The sequence below is a fragment of the Odocoileus virginianus genome, chromosome 3, assembly GCF_023699985.2.
Source record: "Odocoileus virginianus isolate 20LAN1187 ecotype Illinois chromosome 3, Ovbor_1.2, whole genome shotgun sequence".
Lineage (NCBI taxonomy): Eukaryota > Metazoa > Chordata > Mammalia > Artiodactyla > Cervidae > Odocoileus > Odocoileus virginianus.
This window is the reverse complement of record NC_069676.1, coordinates 23,907,780-23,913,779: the sequence shown is the minus strand read 5'-3', so window position 1 is coordinate 23,913,779 and position 6,000 is coordinate 23,907,780. Positions and strand designations below refer to the sequence as shown.

Below are 6,000 nucleotides of genomic sequence, written 5' to 3'. Positions count from 1 at the left end.
TCCACACCCTCTCCAGCATGTATTGTTTGTGGATTTTTTTATGATGGCCAGGATGACTGGTTTGAGGTGCTATCTCATTGCGGTTTTGATTTGCATTTCTCTAATAATGAGTGGTGTTGAGCGTCTTTTCATGTGTTTATTAGCCATTGTATGTCTTCTTTGGAGAAATGTCTGTTTAGGTCTTTTAGCAGGTGGATTCTTAACCACTGGACCATCAGGAAAGGCCCGATAAGTTGAGTTTTTAGTATTTTACCATGCAAGCAATAAGGAGACAGAGTGTTTTTATAGATGCATATTTTTAAAAGGATTCGTTTATTTTCTTTTTTGGCTGTGGTAGATCTTTGTAGCCACACGCAAGCCTTCTCTAGTTGTGGCGAGTATGGATTACTTTTTGATGCAGCAGGCAGGTTATAATTGCAGTGGCTTCTCTTGTGATGGAAGACAGGCTCAGTAGTTGCGACTTGCACACTCCAGATCACTGATTCAGTAGTTGTGGCTCATGGCCTTAGTTGCTCTGTGGCATGTGGGATCTTCCCAGACCAGGGATTGAATCAGTGTCCCTTGCATTGCAAGGTGGATTCTTAACCACTGGACCACCTATAAATGCTTATTTTAGGAAGATAAGTTACTTCGTTGAAGCAAACCACAGTGGACTCTGGTGATGATTGTGCAGGCAAGGGGCAGTTACTGACATTTTCACACTGTAACTCACATATGCAGAGAGGAACTCCTTAATAGCTCTGTAACTAGCATAAACACAAAATTTATTGTACAAAGTGGAACACTTTTGAGAATGAAAAGTGGTTGCTTTTACTAGTACGCTGGGAATACAGTCATAAACTGGCAGTGTCCTTGGCAAATTGAGAGGTTGAGTTACTTTGTAACTAGATGAAGTTTTCTTCTGTTGAAAACAAACAAGCACATCAAACCTTTATTTGGAAATTACAACTCAGACTCACCCAAATAAAAATCTTTTCGGTTTAAAATAGTCATTGTCGGGTGAATATTTAGACAATTTAAAAGTCAAAGAGTAACACTTAACACAGAGATTACTGTGAGTCTGGCACTGTTCTAAGCACTTGCCACATATTTAGTTATTCAGTCCACAAGTAAAAGACTGAGGAAAGTATTACTATAAATTCTCAGTTTATAGGTGAAAAAAATCCAGACACAGTGATTTTAAGCGAATGTGCTCAAGGCCAGCTGTTGACCTAGCAGGTACTGGAGGCAGAATTCAAGCCCAGGGCATCTGGTACCAACATCTGTGTCCCAATCTTCCTCACACTGCCTCTCAGACTCTTGGTCATGGCTTGCTTGCCTCCAAAATTTGAATTCTGGATAAACAAACAAAGAATACTTTTTGGTATAGGGTATGGCATCCCTGGTAGCTGAGATGGTAAAGAATTCTGCCTGCAATGCAGGAGACTCAAGTTCAATCCCTGGGTTGGGAAATTCCCCTGGAGAAGGGAATGGCAACTCACTCCAGTATTCTTGCCTAGAGAGTTCCATGGACAGAGGAGCCTGGTGGGCTACAATCCATGGGGTCGCAAAGAGTCGGACATGACCGAGTGACTAACACATATGTTCCATGCAGTGTTTGGGACAACCCTCCTCATTCCTAGTTGCCAAAGGCGCTTCATATTCTCTTTTGTAGGAGTTGGATGTGGGCATGAGACCTTGAGCTCTATGCTTGGGCCAGTACCCTCAACACATCCACTGACATGTCCTTCATGGCTATACAACTCACAGACTGTTCTCTCAGTAGAGCCCATGGTCTCTCAAACAGATTCAACTCTGTCTCCAGTCCTGATTGTGCTGTAGATGCTCAGAACCTCAGCCTGGTCTCCTCTCCACCTGGAGAAACACACATCAATATTCACATGAACAGTACAAAATTTATGGACTGTTTTAAGACTATATATAGGTCTGTTAGCTCTGAGGTGAGCTAGGAAAAAGCCTCAACTCAAATGGGAAATAGTTTGGTTTGCCTTTGTTTTCAAGCCATAAAAACAAAATTCTACTATAGCACTGTATATTTCATGGTAGCTCAGAAATGAACTCTATTATGTATTAGAGACTTCCTCTAGGAAGAAATTTGATGAGATATGCTAGTAACCCAGACAGTGCTTTTGGTAAACAATCCACCTCCCCGTGCAGACGATGCAAGAGACATGCGTTGGATCCCTGGGTCGGGAAGAGCTCCTGGAGGAGGAAATGGCAACCAATCCAGTATTCTTGCCTGGAAAATTCCAGAAACAGAGGAGCCTGGCAGACTACAGTCCATGGGGCCACAATGAGTTGGACATGACTGAGCACAAGACAAGACTACTAGATAAAACCAAAAGACCTACGTAGTTTGTTTGTTGTCATTAAGCTATATTTTTCCCTTGACTCCCCTCACTGCCCTTTGTCTAAGAACATATCTTCTAACCCATCACCTAAAATTAGGCAAGAATTTGGGGGTAGAGACAAACAATTCTGGGTTCTAATTCCAGGTCTACACACAATTCTCAGAGCCTTAGTTTTCTTATTTCTAATATTGGAATAGTAATAATAATACCTGACATACAAGTTCTTTTGAAATTCAAGTGAAAAGTGATGAGTAAAACATATTATAAATGCAATTCAAGGTTAATGTTAAAATTCATTTTATAATCCTGTTTATTTGGTTGACCCCTGTCTCTCATGATCCATATAGTGGGTAGAACAGTGCCCTTCACAAAAAAGATATGTCCACTGGGAACTTGTAAATAGGAGGTTATTTAGAAATAGGGTCTAGACTCTTAACGACCTTTAGATGAGATCATTGTGGATTTAGGGTGGCTCCTACATGCTCAGCTAGCAAAGAATCCACCTGCAATGCAGAAGACTTGGGTTTGATCCCTGGATTGGGAAGATCCCCTGGAGAAGGAAACAGCTCTCCACTCCAGTATTCAGGCCTGGAGAATTGCATAGACTGTATAGTCCACCGGTCATAAAGAGTCGGACATGATGAGCGCCTTTCACTTTCACTACATGCAATAACTGGCATGTTTATAAGAGAAAGGCAAGACAGACACAGGAGAGAAGGCCATGTGGACACAAAGGCAGAGACTGGAGTCAGGCTGGCATGATCCAAAGAATAGCTGGCGCCCCTCAAGCTGGATGAGACACGGAAGAGCCCTCAGAGAGGCCCTGCTGACCCTTGAGTTTGGACTTCTGGTCTCCAGAACTCTGAGAGAATAAATTTCTGTTGCTTTTAGCCAACCAGTCATGGTAATTTGTTTTGGAGGTCTTAGAAAACTAATACAGTCACATCCAATCCATCAGGAAATCATGACAGCTTGACCTTCAAAAGATGTCCACACCATGTACTCGCTCCCCTGCCTGCCCCATTAGTTACACTAATGCATGCGTGTGTGCTCAGTCATGTCTGACTCTTTGAGACCCCAAAGACTGCAGGCTGCCAGGCTACTCTGTACTCTAAGGCAGCATCACCTCATTGTGATCATTCCACTTTTGTCTTTGCACCACCACCCCCTTCACAGTTCTCAAACAGCAAACAGAATATGACTTAAAATGGAAGGCAAATCTTATCTGTCCTCTGCTCAAAACCTCCCACCTGCTTCTCATATCTCTCCAAATATAACCCAAAGGCCTTAAGCTGGCCTACAAGGCTGGCTACCATCTGGCCCTTCTATCTCTCTGACCTCATTTCTAACCACCGTCTTGGTCCCAATTTCCTTCTTGTTTGGCAGACATGCCAGGTACCCTCCCTCAAAGCCTTTGGGTGTTTTTCCCTCTGTTCAAAGAATCACAGGGCTGCTTCCCTGTGCTCTCAAGTAAAATCCTACCTACCCAGAGATACCTTACGCTTCTGGCCCATCCAAAGTGGCCTCCCCCAGTTGTTGTGAAGATCACTTCACCCCATTGACTTTCCTCAAAGTGCCCATCACAAACAGTACTCACTTTATTTTTCTGCTCATAGCTTGCCTCTCCCTTAAGAAGATCTGCCTCTCCCTCAGTGTAAGGATCTTGTCTGTCTTGTTCATTGCTACATTTCCAGTACTGATGCTCAGAACATTGCAGACACTAATATATATTTGTTGGTTGAATGGAGAAACCAACAGTTCTTACAGTTATTAAGGGTGTTGACCAAATAGGATGGGCGGTAGTAATTCTTTTCAGCACGACCCCGAACAGCACTCTATGGAGAGTAACCTAGACCGCCACCTACACACTTCTCAGGGGACATGATAAGAGTCACCACCTTAGGGACCAGTCCATTGAAGCTGCAAATCATTTTTTCTGAAGTTAGGGCACAGTTAAACAGTATTAACTCTTTAGTGAGGTATTTTAAAATGTTTTTAGCTGTCAAGTCTGAGAAATATATTAATGCTAATTCTACAGATGAGTTCCTGAAAGAATTGGAAAATAAGGTAAACAACAGTTATTTGTGTATTTAACACTCAGCACTTTAAAAAGGGCTTTTGTGTGTCTTATTTTGATTCTCTTACCTGCTTGATTAGAGATGGCAAGTATTCTTATCTTACAGATAGAAACATGGAGACTCAAGGAGAATAAGCGATCTGTATAAGGTAACATGACTGCATAAGCAACACTAGGGCAGTCAGGACTCGAACCAGGGCTTCTGATCGCAAATTCTTTATATTCCTCCATTGTACTGTATTGATTGATTTATTTAGGGTACATTATTGGCACCGACTTTCAGGACCTGTTTTAAGTGCTGCACATAAGGTTAAGAAAGTGGATAATTTTCGGTTTTCCATTAAAAATATGTGTAATGCATGAACTTGGGGAAAATCAGTATAGTATCTGCCACCCTGCTCTCTCTCTTTCCTGAGGCAACCGCTCTTATCTGGAAATCTTTGAAAATACATAGGATAAGTCTGTTTTAGGAGCGAAGTCACGCCTGGAGGAGGCATGCCCTTGGGTTGGGGGGCGGTAATCGCTTTCCCTGGGGGCGGTCATGGGCAGAGTAAGTGAGCTACACCCAATAACAAGGGTTCCATTCTCGCATGCTGAGGTTGCGTAGTGGAAAGGACGGCAGTCGTGTTTCTGGAGAGGGCAGCGCCCGGCCTGGTGGCACGAAGATCTTTGGACCCAGGTGCTCTAGCAGGTTCAGCTTGCGGCTTCTGGGCGGGGTTCTGGGGGAGCGGGGCGGGGCTTGGGGCGGGGCCTGGGGCGGGACTCAGCGCGGGGCGGCGCGGCGCGCCGGGGACGTGGCAGCCTCAGGAACCGGCGCCTACGGTGGCCATCTTGGAGGCGGGCGTGCGCGCTGCGGGGTCTTACCTGCATGTTGCTCGTGTTCTCGCAGCCGTAGTCTTACACCTAGCCTGTCTAGCCTCCACTTTTCACTGCCACGCAGACACTATCTCGAGCCTGCAGGTAAGCGTTAGTCCGGCAGCAATGCGGGTGCATGTGGGCGGCGGGATGGGGCTCAGGCGCCCAAACCAGCACCCAGGGGCCCCTTGGCTGCGAGGGGGGCGGGCCGGCCGGGCCCGGAGGCGAGGGTCGCTCGAGAGCTCCTTAGTGGTACAGTCGGGGCTCCCGCTGTTGGAGCGTCCAGGGTTCAGCCCAGGCAAAGGTAGGCTTCATGAGGCAAGCATTCCTGCTGTGGATTTTGCGGAGAGTGCGGCCCGGGGGTCTTGGCCGGTTCTAGGGTCCGGTCCCCGGACCCACACCGGCGCCCCGGGTGTTTGGCTCCACCTTCCACCGCGCTGGCCAGAGGGGAGAGACCGGAGGTAGGCGACCTTGGCCCTGCCCAGCCCGCCTGGAGACGTGGCAGAGCCGGGGGGAGGCCGCTCCCGCCTAGGAGACTCCCGGGTCAACAAATGGGGATGGGCACTAAGAAGGAGCTTCTTTAACAGTGGGTTCCCCCTTAGATGCCTAGCGCCGCTCTGGAGGGCTTTTGCACTCTGCTGTCTGTCTGTCCATTTTGAGGACCTGCTTTGAGCACATTTGCGGGATAGCCTGTGTCCTAGATTGGCAGAATTTGTC

General features: G+C 46.4%; 1 protein-coding gene and 1 long non-coding RNA gene across 3 annotated transcripts in view; one reads left to right on the top strand and one right to left on the bottom strand.

The window, feature by feature from the left end:
• Positions 1 to 293: 293 nt before the first annotated feature.
• LOC139034346 (uncharacterized) lies at positions 294 to 5,379 on the bottom strand. Its single transcript, XR_011486779.1, has 2 exons — positions 5,293 to 5,379; positions 294 to 1,854 (listed from the first exon to the last, which is right to left on the bottom strand). It is a non-coding gene; the product is annotated as an uncharacterized lncRNA (long non-coding RNA).
• Positions 5,298 to 6,000, top strand: part of PRRC1 (proline rich coiled-coil 1) — a 58,447-nt gene continuing 57,744 nt past the window's right edge. For both annotated transcript variants that reach the window (XM_070465079.1, XM_020914619.2), the window contains exon 1: positions 5,298 to 5,388. The gene's annotated coding sequence lies outside the window, so the exon portion shown is untranslated. The remainder of the gene's footprint in view (positions 5,389 to 6,000) is intronic.